This window comes from Magnolia sinica, chromosome 17 (genome assembly GCF_029962835.1).
Source record: "Magnolia sinica isolate HGM2019 chromosome 17, MsV1, whole genome shotgun sequence".
NCBI lineage: Eukaryota > Viridiplantae > Streptophyta > Magnoliopsida > Magnoliales > Magnoliaceae > Magnolia > Magnolia sinica.
The window spans coordinates 71,783,022-71,800,977 of NC_080589.1; the positions used below are offsets into that span (position 1 = coordinate 71,783,022).

The following is a 17,956-nucleotide window of genomic DNA, read 5'->3' on the forward strand; positions in this document are numbered from 1 at the left end:
TAAGATAATTATTTTCTCAAGGTAGAATGTAAGATTGACCCATCTAGTGGGGGAGCAATTTGAATGGCTTGGATAATGACACATGTAAGGCATGTGTTTAATGGATATTTGCATGTGCACAGAATATCATACTTCGCTGGAGTATCAACATTTATTCGTTGAGAAAACACATTTAAGCAGCGGCAGTGGATGACACTTGATACGCAGGTTCTCAGGATATTGTACAAGTGGAATGCATTGAACGGGCTAAATTGTGGAACCCACTCCTGCTCCCACATTCTCTAAATTAGAGAAATAGGATAGTTGGACTTTTCATTATTAACTGTCCATCTAAAAAAAAAGTCAGTCCGATAGTCAAATGGTCTTAATTTACGGTCCATGATTCATCAAGGATAGTATAATCTGAATTATTTGTATGCTTTGCATGCAAATTCTAAGTGCCTGCTTATCATCCATCACGGTCCGCCAGAGTATCTAGGGCTGTCAGCTGACGGGTTCAGGTTACATCACAGTTTTTGGATCTAGGCGATCGGGTTCGGGTCCATCTCCTTTCAGGTCTGGCTCTCATTTTTCTTTTTGCTGATCGCCTGTGACACCCAAGGGCAGGAAGTCGAAATCTAGGTGGGCCCATCATGATGTTTGTGAGAAATTCACCCCGCCCACAGGAAAAAGTGAGATTGAAAACCAACGGTGGAAACATTGGTAGGGCTACAGAAGTTTTCTATCAGGACAATATTTTTGTGTGTTCAGTTCATCCCAATGGGAGTGACTCTATGGATGGTTTGGATTTCACCTAAGGGCATGTTTGATTTTTCAAATTCATGATAAATAACAATTTCAAATTCATGATGTATATGACATATCCATGTTGTCCATGTAATTTACCAGGTGGATTTCTTGGAAGGGATACTAAGCATAATGAATAAACTCTATGAGGACCACCCGATTTATGTTTTTTTTTTTTGATCTACGTGGTTTTCCTGATCATGCCTTAAAATTGGCCAGAGAAACTGATGGAGGGAGTGGATTTATCATAGACATTTTGGTGTGCCCCACGGAACTCCAGCGAATAGGAAGAAGCAATTCTAATTCTGCAATATGTGGCCCAGCAAGTAGACTTTTAAGAGAGTAAAATGCAGCAATGGTTCAAATTCAAGCTCGGAAGGCCAAGTTAGGATCTTCCATTGTTGATGATTTTTGGGTGCATGGAAAATCCATGACTATTCCTATTACATCAATGCTTCTGATCATTGAGCCATGGGCCCCACTTTCACAAACTGAAATCCGAACGTACCTCATGAACATACATATTAGGGCTGAAAGTTGGGCGGGTTCAACCCGACCGACCCTTGACCAACCCGACATTGGGTTGGGCTCGAGCAAGATATATCGGGTTCGATTTCAAGCCTGAGCTACACAAACACCAGCTCGATAAAACTTGGATTAGGCTCGGATTGAGGTCTTAGGTTGCTTGACCCAACCTGAACCCGATCAATATATAAGTTACTTATAAATTATAATTGTCCTATATTTTAATTTATTTTTTTAAAGAAAAAAATGAAGTTTTTATGATGGTTAATCATATATATAATTAATAAAATCATAAATATAAAAAATAGGCTTTATATTGAAATATAATAAACTAATATAATAATGAAAATATTAGCATGCATACACTCGATCAACCTGATTAACCCGACCGATCCTGCTTGGGTTGAGAATTCCCAACCCTAGAATGTGTTTGATTGCCTTAGGGTTGAAGTATAAGAACCTTGGGTTGCGTTAGGGTTGAGCACATACCTGACCCAACCCGCCAAGCCCGACTTTCAGCCCTGTCACATATGCGGTCACGTGACTACCTAACTGGTCCGTGTTTGGGACGAGTTGTAGCCAAACCGCGTCGTGGCAACATGCCCCCCAGGTAGGAAACTCTTTCCCAGGCTTTCCCTCTCGTGTAGCCGCTTTGAGTCTTAGATCCTCCTGATTTTTTAGTCTCATGCCTAAAATGATCTAGAAAAACGGATGGACGGAGTGGATTTATCAAAAACATCACAGTGGGCCCCACTTACATCCCAGTGTAGAAACTTCATGTGAAAGCCTGTCGTAGGGAATCCGCGTCACCCAGGCCCACTTTGTAGAGTGTGCGTTTACCACTACCGTCACAAGTGATAAATATGTAGGACAATCTGGACCGTCAATATCATGATCAACAGTGGAATGGAAGTTTCTAGAAAATTTAAAAACATTATGCTACCATTTGTAAGGTCAGGATCCATGAAACAGTCAGATAAAAATGGTGGTTAACTACCACTGTAGAGTGTTTCCCTGATTAGGAGTAGCACTGTGACACTGTAAGTGATGGGTATTTTGGTCATTTAAGCCTGAAATGGAAAGGGGAGATGAATGGCGGTCTCTTATCTTTGAATTGTCCGGGCGATTCGCGCGAGGAGAAATGACACGTGTCCACAGTCGGACGAACTATCATACCAGTGGGACCCACGTACATTAATCCGGACCACTGTTTTTTTCTCACGATGGGTGGACCATGGCCAAGTATCTCGTTGGCTGCAGAATCATAGCCCTTCAAATTGTCGCGACTACATCCGCCGTCTACGCTCCACTCGAATATCTCCCAACATTGGTGGCTAGGATCTCTCGATCTAGGAGATTTTCTGGGCATTTTCCATCCAAGGTGGGCCACAGTAGATCAACGTTCTTGATTACCAAACCATGATGGGCCGCCCTTACAGAACTGAAAAACGGACGCTGACTGCATACTGACCTGTCAGCACCGACGTGATTACTGGTGGGTGCTTTGTGGGCCCACCATGATGTATGTGTTTTATCCACACCGTCCGTCCATATTATTTTTGGGCATAAGCCATAAATGAGGCAGATCCAAATATAAGGCAGACCACAGCACGGGAACAGTGGTGATTGATCGCCCACCGTTAAAAACTTCTCGTGGCCCATGCAAGTTTTGGAACAAGATGATATCTATTTTTTCACTTCATCTAGGTATTTGTGACCTAATCAATAGGTTGGATGGAAAATAAAAATTACAGTGGGCCTTAGAAAGTTTCCAATGGCAGGGGTTCAATCACCACTGTTTTCCTGTGGTGTGGTTCACCTGATATTTAAATCTTCCTCATTTTTAACATCGTACCATAAAATGATGGCAAAAAAATACGAGTCAACTAGGGCAAAAAAATAAAAAAGAAAGGAGATTTAACAGGGAGGGGGGCATGTTAGGTAGAGCTGGGCAACGGTCCGGGTCGGACCGGATTTAGCCTAACCCGATCAGATCCGAAATTTTAACAGGTGGACCCGAAATCGATCCGATCCGAGACCGAGTCCAGGTCACTGGACTCGGACAGATCCGATACTTGATTTATTTGACCCGATCCGAGTCTGACTCGGTGAAGGAAATTGAGTCGGATCGGGTTGGACACTATTCGGATCATTTCATATGGTGTGGTCCACTTTAATTTTCAATGTATCATAATTTTTTGTTCAACGCCTAAATTGATATGTCAAAATGGATGAACGGCTTAGATAACATATATACATCAAGGTGGGCCCCACATGACTATAAAAAATTTGTATAAATGCATGCTGCATGTGTTGTCCCATCGGGCAGGCAGCCTCAACTCTCAAGGCTACTGACGTAACGTCACCAAGTTCTGTGGGCCCCACTATGCTGTATGTGTTACATCCACACCGTCGATCAATTTTGAGATATCATTTTAGGGCATGAGCCAAATAATGATGTAGATAAAAATCTGTAGTAGACCACATCACAGAAAAAAGTGGGGAGAATGATTTCCACCGTTGAAACTATTCTAAGGCCCACCGTAATGTTTATTTGAAATCCAACCTATTCAAAAGTTGAAAAATAAAGAAATAAGGGAAAACACAAATACCACGTTAATCTAAAACTTTTGTAGCCTTTAAAAGTTTTTAATGGTGGGCATCACTGTTCAGAACTTTCTATGTTGGGGTCCATCGGAGCTTTGGATTTCATTCATTCTTTGGATATTGCCCTGAAATGATCTCTCCAAATGGATGGAAGGTTGGATACATAACATACATCATGGTGGGGCCCAAGTAACTTGGTTAAGCCACTTTAATACATACTCCCACAACCTACCGTATTGACTTGTAAAGCAAGTAAACAGCTGTTACCCGCTGTTGACGTGCCGTGCAAGTAACCCATTCTCATAAGTGAACTCTGCTGGGGCCCACCATGAATGCATGTGGTGTATCCATGCCGTCCATTTGTTTTCTCAGATTATTTTAGCTGTTGAACCCAAAATTGACGAATATTCAAAGCTCAAGTGGACCACACCATAAGAAAAAGTAAAAATATTGTTTTTTACTCCGGATCTGGCCGGATCGGAACGGTCCGGATCTATTCGGATCGGGTTTTCGGATCGGAACGGTCCGGATTAACCACTATCCGATCTCGATCCGAAAACTAGTCGGATCTAAATGATCTTACCCGATCCTACCCGATCCAGGCCGTCGGTTCTGTTCGGAACGGGTCGGATCGGGTCTGATCGGGTCGGATCCACCGGATCGGTTCAACAGTCGCCACGTCCGCACTGGTAGCCGTAGAGCGGAATCGGATTGCGTACTGAGTTACTCAGTAGGCTCTTATCATACTGAGTAAACTCAGTTGGGCCACCGTGAAAATAAGTGATTTATCCACACCGTCCATACGTTTTTTCATCTCATTTTATGGGTTGAGCCCAAAGTTGAAGCATATCCAAAATCTCAAGTGGATCATACTTCAGGAAACAGTGGAATAATGATTTCCATGGTTGAAACCTTTTTAGGCTCCACAGTGATGTCTATTTGTCATCCAACCTGTTAATAAGATCACAAAGACATGGATGAAGGGGAAAAACAAATATAAGCTTAATCCCAAAAATCAGTGACACTCAAGAATTTTTCAATGGTATACTTTCAATTTATACTCTTTCAGGTGGTGTGGTGCATTTGAGATTTGGATATTCTTAATTTTTGGTCCCATGCAATAAAATTATCTGATAAAATGAATGGACGGAGTGGATAAAATACATAGAACATGGTTAACCCCACAGAATCCGCTTCCAGAGCGGAATCCACCGTAGAGCTAGCATGCAATCCGCGTCCCTGAACGACGGCATGCAAAGTCGAGAGCGGATTTGGTGTTACCCTCGTAACGCCTTAGTGGGTGTTACTCTTTCCGTAGGGCCCACCATGATAATGAGTTGTATATCCACGCCATCAATCCGTTTCTAAAGAATATTTAAAAAGGTTACTAAAAATATTATCTAGATCCAAATATCAGGTGGACCACACCATGCGAAATAGTGGTGATGGAGTGCCTCACCGTTAAAAAATTCAAAGGGCCCCTCGTAAGGTTTTTGTAAATTTTATTTTCAATCCAAACTGTTTATAATGTAAATAAGATATTTATTAAGTAAAAATATAAATATCAGATTGATTCAAAACGATTTTAGCCCACGAATGTTTTTTAATTGTCATTCATCACTGTTTCTAGTAGTATGGTTCGTCTGAGATATTAATCTTATGTAGTTTTTAGGATATCTATCTAAAATGAGATGGAAAAATATATGGACGGAGTGGATATACGAAAAAAACATTAATGTGGGCCCCTCATGGTTAGGGTAATACCCGCAAGCTGTTACCCGGGTAACAGCTAATCGGTTCTCTTTCAAACGCGTGCGGACCGACAATCCCTCGTAGGCCTCGCGCGTGCGTTGAATAGACACTACAGGTCAGCCTCTTCTTAACCGTCCATTTACCTCCAGTCGCACTGGACGCGGGAGCGGATTGCGTACTGAGTAAACTCTGTGGGGCCCAACGTGATTCATGTACTTTATCCCCTCCGTCCATTCATTTTATCAGATAATTTTAGGGCTTGAGCCAGAAATAAAGGATATCAAAATCTCTAGTGGACCACACCACAGGAAAGAGTGTGAATTGAACCTCTGCCGTTAAAAATTTCTTGGGAGCCATAGAAGATTTAGATCAAGCTGATATTTGTGTTTTCCCTTCATACATTTCCGTGTGATCTTACGAAGAGGTTGGACGACCAATAATCATCACTGCCGACCTTAGGAAGGTGGAAATCATTATTCCCACTATTTTCTATGATGCGGTCCACTTAAGCTTAAATATACAACGATTTTGGGCTCAACGCTTAAAATGAGGTGAAAAAACGGATGAACTGCGTAGATAAATCACATACATTCACGATGGCCAACAGAGTCTACTCAGTATAACAACAGCCTACTGAGTAACTCAGTACGCAATCGGATTTCGCGGATTGGACCTAGCCAGAGACGGACGGATATCCGCCTTCCACCCATTTTTAAAGGTTATTTTAAAGCAAGAACCAAAAAATGACGCAGATCTATAGCTCAAGTAGGCCACACCATAGAAAGCAGTGGCGATTGAACTCTTACCGTTGAAAGCTTCCTTGGGCCCACCTTGATGGTTATTTACCATAGAATCTATTCATAAGGTAACATAGACATAGAGCTGGAATAAGGGAAAAAATAAATATCAGCTTGATCTACAACAAGTTTTCAACGGCAAGCAGTCAATCCACACTTCTTCCTTTAGTGTGGTCTACTTGAGTATTCAATATTCCTAATTTTTGGGCTTATAACATAAAATCATCTTTAAAAATGGATGGACGGTGTGGATAAAACATATGAATCACGGTGGGCCGCACAGAGCTCCTTCCTTGACCGTCCGTCTCCAGGGAGGTCGTGGGGGTAGCACCCAATCCGCGTCCGGTCGCACTAGACAAGCGAACACAAGTACACAGCCTGATTTTACCGACAGGGGCGGGTTGAGGTGCCGTCCATGCGTGTGCCAGATTAGCACGTGTGCCGCGAATCTCTGACTCCAAACTCTCCGCGCGCGAATCGCCATATGTACTTGTTGTTATTCTGATTTCTCGTGGGCTGGTTTTCTTCTCGCTGCCAGTTTCTGAGGAAAGCAAGGAGAATAGAGAGACGGAGAATAGAGAGAAATTCGTGTAATTTGATATTTTATTTATTGTTTTTTATTCATTTTCTCGTGCATTTTTTCTTGGATTTCTAGGAAATAAAGGAGAGCAAGGAGAAGAGAAAGGTGCGTTTTTTTTTTTTTTTTTTCTAACAATAGATTCTTTATTTTATTTTATTTTTGAATACAAAATCATGCAATTCTCTTTCTTCTATCTCTTTCTTCTTTCTTTCATATTTTTGCTTGGATCATGTAATCCTCTCACTTTATTTTTCTTATTTCCAAATACAAACCTATGATCTTCTGTTAATGATCTTAGGAAGAAAACTAGCAAAAAAATGATTTTAAATAGAAGTTGAAAAGAGCCTAAATTAGAAAATTTTGAAAATTTGTTGGGTTCCTTACAAAAAATGGATTTTTTTAATGGTTTTTCATTGAATTTGAAAAGAAGTTGAAAAGTAACCTAATCAGAAAAATAAAAAGAAGTTGGGTTTGATACGAAAATGAAATTTATATGGCTTTTGATTGAATTCTGGCAAATATGATGACATTAGAAAGGAGAAAAAGGGAGAAGATTGATTGTCGTGAATCGAGATAATTGGAGAATATGACTGCGGTCTTAGAATAGTTATAACCCATGATTTTGAAAATGCACAGCATGCTAGATGATACTAAAGAATCACATTTGGGTAATAGGTTGAATTTGATAACGTTAGAAGGGAGAAAAAGGAAAGAAATGGAGAAGATCAATCGCTGCATGTCGAAGAAAATGAAGAAAGAAATAGAGAAGATCAGTCGTTGCAAATCGAAGATAATGAGTATGATTGCGATCTTAAAATAGAAATAGCATGTGATTTTGAAAATGCTGGTGCATTAGATGATACTTAAAGAATCGCATTCGAGTAATTGATTGAATTTGTGCAAATTTGATAACATTAGAAGGGAGAAAAGGGAAAGAAATGGAGAAGATCAATTGTTGCGAATCAAAGATAACGAGAGAATATGCCTGCGATCTTAGAATGGAAATAGCCCGTGATTTTGAAAATACGTGGCGTATTAGATGATACTTATAGGATGGCATTTTGGTAATTGATTGGATTTTGGCAAATTTGATAACATTAGAAGGGGGGGAAAGGAAAGAATGGATAAGGTCGATTGTTGCAAATTGAAGATAATGAGAGAATATGATGGCGGCCCTAGAATAGAAATAGCCCGTGTTTTTGAAAATGCATGATGTATTCAATGACACTTAAAAGAATCACATTTAGGTAGTTGATTAATCCTTGAATGCATTGAATGACAATACGTAATTGGTCCATATATTCTTAGTGTTTGCATGGAGCATAACTTTTTAATCATAAATTCGACGACGTATGAAAGCAAAAGAGGAGGGAAAGTAGTAAAAAGATGATTCTGGCAAACTGAAAACAATGAAATGGTATGATTGGGGTCCTAGAATAGAAATTTGCATGATTTTGAAAATGCGACACGTATTAAATGATACTTGAAAATTTGCATCTGGGTATCAAATTATATCAAATGATCTTTGAACCCATTAAATGATAATCAGTAATCAGCTCACATATATGAAGCATAACTTCTAATCATAAATTTGATACCATTAAAAGGGTGAAATAGGAACATGTCGGTGCACATGCCAATATGGATATGGTCAGTATAAGGATCAGCTACATGGAGGCACACATGCCAATATGGGTATGTTCGCTGCCAGGATTGGCTACACGGAGTCACACATACCAATATGGAACATCTATGTGAGATGAAAGCTTTCCATCAGTTGGAAATCATGCGTAAACCTTTTGCCTCAAAATCAGATAGTTTCACTCTTGTGGTGATCCATAATATAAAAGCAAACTGATGGTTAAAACAATTTTTAGCTATCCATTTGTTTCTAATGTTGTGTGCCACCAAAGGTGTGAAATGGCCTGATTTTTAGGCGGGAATATCTAAATAGTGTAGCCCGCTTGATGGAAAAATCCGATCTTGCATGGTGTTCAATATTTGCACGTGTGCCTGCATGTGGATGGAGTAGACTCCTACATGCACGTGGAATCCCAAACCCTATTAATAATATGCATTTTATACATACATAAACCTCTCTTAATAATAATACATAGTTATTTACGTGTGAGCATACATACACAAATACACACACATACTTAGATACATACGTTTATACCACCCACCCACCTACCCACCCACCCACCCAAATAGAGGGTTTATGTTATAAATTACATAATTATCAGGGAGGGTGCACACGTGGGCATATATACATTATACACTTACTAGTATATGAGTTGCTCATGCCCAACCAGTTAGACTGGTAATTTACCATCCAACCAGAGGATAACTTCCGTCCTGTCATGTATCAACAACATCCAAACCATTTGAATGGTTAAAACCACCATGGGAATCACCTTATGCAAGAATTAACCTGATCCACTCATTAGGTGGGTGGCACTGTAGAAAACAATGGCTAACTATTGATATAATAAAGAAAATGGTTGGGCGACCTGATTGGGTGGGTTGGATGTCACACACATGACAAGTTGCATTCTATCCACTGATTGGACAATAATTTATCTTCCAACCAGTTGTACCTCTCTCTCTCTCTCTCTCTCTCTCTCACCACACACATATCAAACGATCTTTGAACTCATTAAATGATAATCCATAATTGGTTCGTGTATGTATGAAGCATAATTTTAACCATTAATTCAATAACATTAGAAGGGTGAAAAAGGCAAAAGAAAAAGGAAGATTGGTGAATCAAAGATAATGAAAGAGTATGATTGGGGTCTTTGAACGTAAACGACATGATTTTGAAAATGAGCCACATTTTAAATGATATGAAAAAAAAAATTGCATTTGAATATTGAACTATATCAAATGATCTTTGAACTTATTAATTGCCAATTGGTTTTATACATTTGAAGCATATCTTTTAATCTTAAAATTTATAACATTAGGTGGACAAAAATGGGGGAAAAGGAGATAGTGAAAGAGTATGATTGGGGTCTTAGAATAGAAATAACTTGTGATTTTGAAAATGCGTCAAATATTGGATGATACTTGATTTGCATTTGGTATTGGATTATATCAAATGACCTTTGAACTCATTAAATGATAATTCGTATTTGTTTATATACACATGAAGCATAACTTTTGATCATAAATTCATTGACATTGGAAGGGCAAAAAAGGAAAGAGAAAGGGAAGAAGATGGTATTGGCGAATCGAAAATAATGAAAGAATATGATTCGGGCCTTAGAATAGAAATAACCCATGATTTGAAAATGCTTCATGTCATTAAATGATAGTTGAAAATTTGCATGCGGTGTATTGTATCAAATAATCTTCGAACACATTAAATGATAGTTCGTAATCTGTCTGTAAATTCTTAGCATTCACACAAAGCATTAGATTGTGTGTAGACAAACAACAATTAGAGGAATTAGTGGATACTGCGCCTGGCCAAGTGCATGGCCTTCTGGCTCGTCCCATGTGGGTCACATACGTATTTGATCAGGCTATGCTGATGATGGGAGATGCTCTGAGTATCTCCGTGATCAAAAGGTCCAAACCCTTTTATAACTGACCTTTTTCTTTGCTAAATTTGGACAGTTGTTGGATTTTCCCGTTACTGCATATTTTTAAAGTCTGCTAATCGAATGGTTAGTATCTCCCAGTATGGGAGACTTTTGGGCATCCACGCTTCATGATGGGGCAAAATGGATCAATGGTCTGAATATGGAAACACAGGCCCCATTTGTAAGAAACTGGACGTCTGTCTCAACAAATTAGAATCTTGATGAGGCACAGGACCTGGTAATTCTGAGAACAATTATTAATTGTGAATTTCATAACTAGCTCTGTTTGAGTTCGTGGCATGGTTTATTGAATATAACATTAATTATTTTCCAGCCAGCGGCATGCAAGGGATTATATCAGGAAGGATTTGATAATCCTCATGAGGTGACACCTCAATGGGCCTTTACGATATTTTCTTCTTTAATAGAAATAGATAACACAAACTTTATCAAAATATCAAAAGATATAAAAAGAGAGGAAGCGTTCTTGATATGAAGAGAAGCATGAACTGCCTGCCTTTGGAATAGAATCGGCCGCTAATGATCTTTGCATCATCTCTTGCATTCCCTTCACCATCAGCATCTCCAAGTGTCTTCCCTCTCTCAGTCGGCCCCATCTAGTGCATGGTCATCTTGGTAGGAATATCCTTGAATTGAATTTCTTCTTTTATTGCATGTCTTTTTGCAGGGGCGGAATAGACATATCAAGTTATCAACTAAAACTGAAATTGGCACATGAGAGTTTGTGATTTGGGACTGTTTAGAATAAGGCTTCTCTAGGTTTTCTTTTAGCATCTTTCCTCCTCAGGCTCTATTGATGGCATGCACATTCTTGCAAATGAAGTTCTACCCTTCTTTCCTACTTTCGCCGTGGTTTTGGGGCCCTTTCTTTGAAGAAGCCAATGTGGATTCTTTTAACTTTGACGAGGACAAGGCTCGTAGCCTTGATAGGTTCTCTGTGTGCTTCTTCCTAGAGTTTTTGTAGATGATGGGAAAATTTTGTTTTGTGGAGATCTAATTTGATTCCATTTCTTCGTACCTTAATGCATTGTGTAGTTATGTGTACGGGGTACAAGTGGGCCCACCTATGATCATGTTGGACTAGTGAGTAGGAAGGGGTCCATTATGGATTACGCCTTGGTCCAAAGGTCTCCATGATCAGATGATCTGATCAACCATCCAAATAAGGGTTTGCAAAATGGGTGGTAAGACCAGTTTTACTCTCCATTTTGCATGCCCTTTAGTTTAAGGGGTGCAATCTAGTGGTACTGGTACCACCTTAAGCTATGGTGGCACTGGGCATATGTGGGTCCCACATTATACATGCATGGTATCCAACCCATCCATCAGATGCATCAGCAGATTCAGCACATGTTACGTCCAGGCCCAAAATTCAGTCTGATCCATGAATCAGGTGGGCCACACCACAGAGAACAAGTTGAGAGAGGATGCCCACCCTTAATTTACATGGGGGTCTGCTGCGTTTTTTTTAGATATGAAATCCAGGTCATTCAGACCCTTCTCTTGGCGTGGATGGAGGGTCTGACCAAAAATGCAGGTGGTTCGCAACTCAGGTGAGCCCTGGTGCATATCAATGTCAGCGTTCCCTCCCAACTTTTTCTCTTTGCTGTGGCCGACCTCAGTTTTTGATTGATCCAATTTCTGGGACTTGCGGTTAACTTGAGGTCGCTCATCTGATATACTGGTAACAATGTCTTGCATACATCACATGGGCCTTAGATATGCCCGCTACCTCCATACGCTTCCTGTTGCACATGTACTAGTAGAGGCGCACTCTTAGTTTAATGACTGTGATTATCCATCCAAACAAGGGTCCCACATTAGAGTTCGGTCATAATAAGGTACAAAGAAGTCATACTAGATCATTAGTCTCCTTTTGTGACCACTCTTGTTGAGATTCAAATTTATGCTCTGTGCGTTTTTTTTTTTGAACATTTTTATGCTCAGTGTTTTGGCATCGGAATTTATTAATCCTTCCAGTCATAGTTTAAGTTGTAAAATCAACTCAATGAGAAACTCATTTTCATGGATTTTTTTTAACAGTCTCGTTGAGTGGAGCAAAAACCTAGACCCAGTCGAGTTATAGCTGAGTTTGTTATGGGTTTTCTAATGAATTTTCATTTTTATTAGTTTATGCATTTTATAATACTTTTTTTATATTTAAAATGATTACTAAATTGAGTTTTTTTTTTTAAATTTATTTTTTTATTTTTTTATTTTTTTTAATAGTCAAGTTGAGTTTCCAGTCAAGACTTTGAATCAACTTGATTGAAGGGTCTTTTGAGTCCAATTAGTTTTTGGGTTTTCGACCCTCGTTTCTGATTTCTCTACTTTTAGGATTCTTTGGTTTTCTAAAAAGGGTTGGAGAAGTCATATGGTGGCTCTTTTCCATTTTTTGAATGGTTTATGAAAAGAACACATTTTTTTTAAAAAAAATTATTATTATTATTATTATTTGTGGTAATAGAATTGATATACTGCCAAATTGGGTTTCGAAGTCAATGGTGCTTGTTAACAGAAGTGGATTTATGTCCCGCTAGCTGTTATTCTCTTATTATCCTTTTTTTTAATATGTTAATTAAGATATTTTGGCTGTTTTTGTGGGACCTTTTCATATAGCTGCCAGCCTTATGGGCTATGGGCAAAAAACCGCCTACTTTAAAATTATTTCTATAGAATCACCTTCCTTTTTTACATGGACAAAGAGACACCTCTATTAACTTTGACTAGCAGAATGTTAGGGAAACTGGCCTTTATTTGTGAAAAGACCTTTTTGCCCTTGTTTCACTAACATTTTCACTGTTTTACCCCTGTTTCTCTCATGTGGAGTGTTATTTACCTATTCGACGTGCAGAACCTTCCTGCTGCTTGGTTGTTTTGACATCCACTCCGTCCATCTTGGTGGTCTATGGTCCACCGTACAGTGCCAAACATGTGTGCCCCATCTTGGATGGAGCATTGGACAATGTTTAGTCATTGTGATATCCACTCCATCCATCTTGGTGGTTTATGATCTACCATACATGTGGCAATATGCGAGCCCTAATATGTGGTTTGCGGGCCCCATCTTGGCCTCGAGCATTGGTTCTGCCTAGGTTTTGGGCTTCTGCCCTTCCACTAGCTTGTAAATTAGATGGATGGAGTGGATGTCACAAAAGCATCTTTGGTGGACCACACCATGAAATAGTGGGGATTGAACACTCACCGTTAAAAACTTCTTGGGGCCACAATTTTTGGATCAAGCTGATATTTGTGTTTTCCCTTCATCCGGGTCGGTGTGACCTTTTGAATAGGTTGGATGTCATGATGGGCCCTAGGAAGGTTTCAACTATGGGCGTTGGGAAGGCTGCAACAATGGGCCCTAGGAAAGTTAATATGTAACGATTATACATGTTTGGGGCCAATCCAATCAGTCCATCGTGTAAAACAAAATCAGGTTGATCCCAAACTTCGGTGGGCCCCACCACGTAAGCTCATGCTTAAACATGGAGACATGGACAAAAGAAACAAGTATTTTAACCTTTCCATTTCACTTGAATCCAAACCAAAGATTTTCTTTTGGAGTGCTCTCCTCTCGTGGGATCCCATTCCCTCTGTCATAACTACATATACACGTGTGTCATTTTGTGCAATTGGAGAGTATAGTTTAGTGATCTAGACCATTGATCCGTTGGTCCCATCATGGATGGACAATGTGATGAGGACATCACGCGTACATGCATGCCCCCCTACGCACGTACGTAAAGAGAGCCCCACCATTGATCTGGATCGATGACGACGTCTAGGGAGGGCCTCCTAGTTAGAGGACTGCGTTTTGGTTCGTTGGAGTGGGCCCAATAGTCATATAAATCCCGCCATGGGTTCTCATGATCGTGACCCACTATTTTAATTAATCTAGTACTTTGGGTTTTACCTATTATTGTTATTAGGAATATCATGGACGGTTTAGATTGTTTTGATTAGTTGTTATTTTTATTACTTTGTCTCCAAGTAATAGGTTGCACGCATGGTGCGAGTTTTGGGGTATAGGGTTTTATTATAAATAGGGACCCCTTGTAGTCTTTTAATTCATTGAAGATTAATAATTTTTTTGCATTTTTCTGCTCCTTTAAATTTTTGAGTTGTGGAGATCCAATTGGGTGTGAAACTCTCCCTTCCTCGAAGGGCTGACTACTGTGGTGCGAAGCCCCACCTATCCCAATTCGCCCACACCTTCTATCATTTATATTTCTCCTCCTACAATCATCTACGCTTTAAATCTATCCTCTATTACAGCCGTTTTCCTCTCTACAACATATTTCCAGAATTTGTCCCTGCAGGAGGGCCGAAATTTCGACGGAGCACCACGCATAGACCGTGCATCGGATCAGGCTGAAATTTGGAGGTTTTGTGGCCCACCCCTAGCCGACTAGGGCCAAGTTGACCATTTTTTGATTTGTGGGCCCCACACATGTGCGGGACACCTCCAGCGCACGTGTGTCTGGGCTTTCACCGATATCCACGCGTGTGACGCGTCTCTGGTTCGTCTCTCTCCTCTCTTTCACCCCTCTTTCATCCCAAATTCCTAACCCTAACCCTAAATTACTCAAATCCCCAATTTTATGCCCTTTCTTCAACCTTAGAGTTCCCCGAATTGAAATCTGTGAATCCCTTGGATTGAGAAATTATTTTTGTGCATGTGTGGATGAATTTACCCTCTTCTGATTATTGTTTGGTCTATAATTTTGAACAATCCAGCTCTAGCTTGTGTAGGCCTGGGCTTACATAGATTCCCCTTGATTGAATGCTTGAACTTTTGTGTAATTGTTTCTGAACTAACGTGATCTAAAGCTTGACCATCTTGCACATCATATTTGAATTTCATGTCATGCATCAAATTTGGTATCAGAGCACAAGGTTTTTGTAAGAGAATGCATTGCATGTTTAGGGTTTAGTTTATTTGTGTCCATTATGCATTAAGTATCATCATATAGAGCTGTTTAGAGGTCCATAATTTTTTATATGAACTGCTGAATTTTCTACTATCAGAAAATCTGCATATCTCTTTGCTGGATTTCCTGTTGACAGATTCTTTGGACAGATAGGTTGCTGGAAATTGAGTAGTATTGTGTTGTTTCCCCCATATGGAGTCCTATAGGAGCATTTAGTCCCATCTAGGCGCATATAGTTGTATTAGAAGGTTCTTAAGTTGAGTTAGTAGTTGTATGACCACATGTACAGGTCATGGTTTTAGCTTGCACCCTACACTAAATATGGAGCAATTGCAAGAGTCACTGAACAAGCTGACTCATCAGTTTGAGTCTTTGGGTAAGCGCTTGGAACAACGTAAGGACTAACGCTTTGAGCAATTTAATATGCGCGTTACCCAACTAGAGCCCTCCGCCGGGGCAAACCCCACCATTGGGGAAGATGCCCAATCTCAGGCAGGTGATCAGGAGGTTAGACTAAGGAATGGAGGTGGCTAAGGAATTGGTCATGGGCACGCACTTGTGCACCCACCCCGCGAGGGACATCATGATCAATATGACCCAGACGCACAACTCCTCAAGGGAGTTAGAGTAGATGCCCTTACGTTTGATGGCCACTTGGACCCTAAAGCCTTTTTAGATTGGTTGGCAGATATGGACCACTATTTTGAGTGGGATGACATGTCAGATGCTCGTTGAGTCCGATTCGCTAAGATGAAGCTTGTGGACCAAGCAAAGAGGCTTTGAGCTACTGTAGAGCGAAAGAAAGAAAGAGCGAGGGAGCTCCCAATAGTCCATTGGGGAGAAATGAAAGAAAATCGTAAGGAGAAGTACCTCTCTTTCTCTTATCGCTTACAGTTGATTGAGGAATGACAATCTCTTTGACAGGGTTCTATGAGTGTTACTGAATACATTGAGAAGTTTGAAGAGTACTTGACTCATTGTGAGGTTGATGAGGACCCCGTACTCACCCTTGCTCGATTTAAAACGGGTCTTCGTTCTGACATTAGGAGAGAATTGCTCGCCAAAGACATAGACACTATTGAACAGTTGTATCAAGTGGTATTAGAGGTTGAGCAATACCTCAAACCATCTGTGGGAAGGTGGTTTGACTTTCGCGATTCTAGTGTTAAAGCCAACCTTTCTGGGGCTAAACTTAACATTGGATACCAAAACAAACCTTCCAACAGTTCTCAGTCCAAGCGCAAGGATGATAAGGGTAAAGAAATTGTCGGGTCTAGCTCGCGTAGAAGTGGAGCAACTAGGTGTTTTAGGTGTCAGGGGTTTGGTCACTTTCCCCACCAGTGCGGCACGAGAGAGGGCACCAAGGTGCTCCTTATTGATGGGCAAGTAGTAGTGCCCCCAGAGAGTGACGGTGAAGAGGTAGAATATGAGCCAGTAGAAACCCCTACTGATGAGGAAGAGGGAGTGCAAGAGTCTGCGACCCTCGCAGTTGTGGGTTGCGCCTTTGCTCAAGCCAAGAACACTGACGATTGGCGCCACAACACGATCTTCTATACTTATGCAAAATGTGGGGAAAAGCTGTAAGATGATTGTTGATAGTGGTAGTTGTGCCAACGTGGCATGGACTAACACTGTGAACCGTTTGGGCTTGAAGCTTGAAGACCATCCTCAACCCTATAGAGTGTCCTGGGTTGATGAAACTTCCATTCCAGTCTCGCACCGTTGTCTTGTTCCTATTCACTTTAGATCATATGAAGACACTTTGATATGATATTGTTCCCATGGATGTTGGCCATATCATTCTGGGTAGGCCATGGCTCTATGACAAGGATGTTACCACATTTGGTCGTTTAAATGTGTGTACATTCTAGTTAGAGGGCAAGAAGGTCAAGCTAAATCCACTGCCACCCAAGAACGCGACTGGAAAAGAGTCCACCACACAGAGTGGTGTGAGCGGCTCAAAAGAATTGAAGAAGTCGAAGTTCAAGTCCAAACCTCTCCATATTTCAAATGCCAAAGACTTTGAGCGAGAAACGGAGGCGGACTCGATGGTATACGCCCTTGTGGCTAGGGAAAGTGTACCGGAGACTAGTGTAGAGTTACCCACTGAGGCCATCCAGGTAGTGCATGAGTTTTGTGATGTCTTTTCTGATAATCTACCGAATGAGCTTCCCCCTATGAGGGATATACAGCATGTCATTGATCTAGTCCCTGGGGCGACTCTACCAAACCTCCCTTATTACAGAATGAACCCAAAGGAGCATGCTAAGTTGAAGAGACAGATTGACAAGCTCCTAAAAAAAGGTTTCATTCGAGAGAGCATGAGCCCGTGTGCCGTGCCCGCCCTTCTTACACCTAAGAAGGATG

The 17,956-nt window shown here is 40.6% G+C and overlaps 1 protein-coding gene across 4 annotated transcripts in view; it reads left to right on the top strand.

Moving 5' to 3' along the window:
• Positions 1–6,970: 6,970 nt before the first annotated feature.
• The window catches only part of LOC131230371 (F-box/LRR-repeat protein At3g48880), a 33,297-nt gene continuing 22,311 nt past the window's right edge, over positions 6,971–17,956 (top strand). For all 4 annotated transcript variants that reach the window (XM_058226259.1, XM_058226260.1, XM_058226258.1 and 1 more), the window contains exon 1: positions 6,971–7,152. The gene's annotated coding sequence lies outside the window, so the exon portion shown is untranslated. The remainder of the gene's footprint in view (positions 7,153–17,956) is intronic.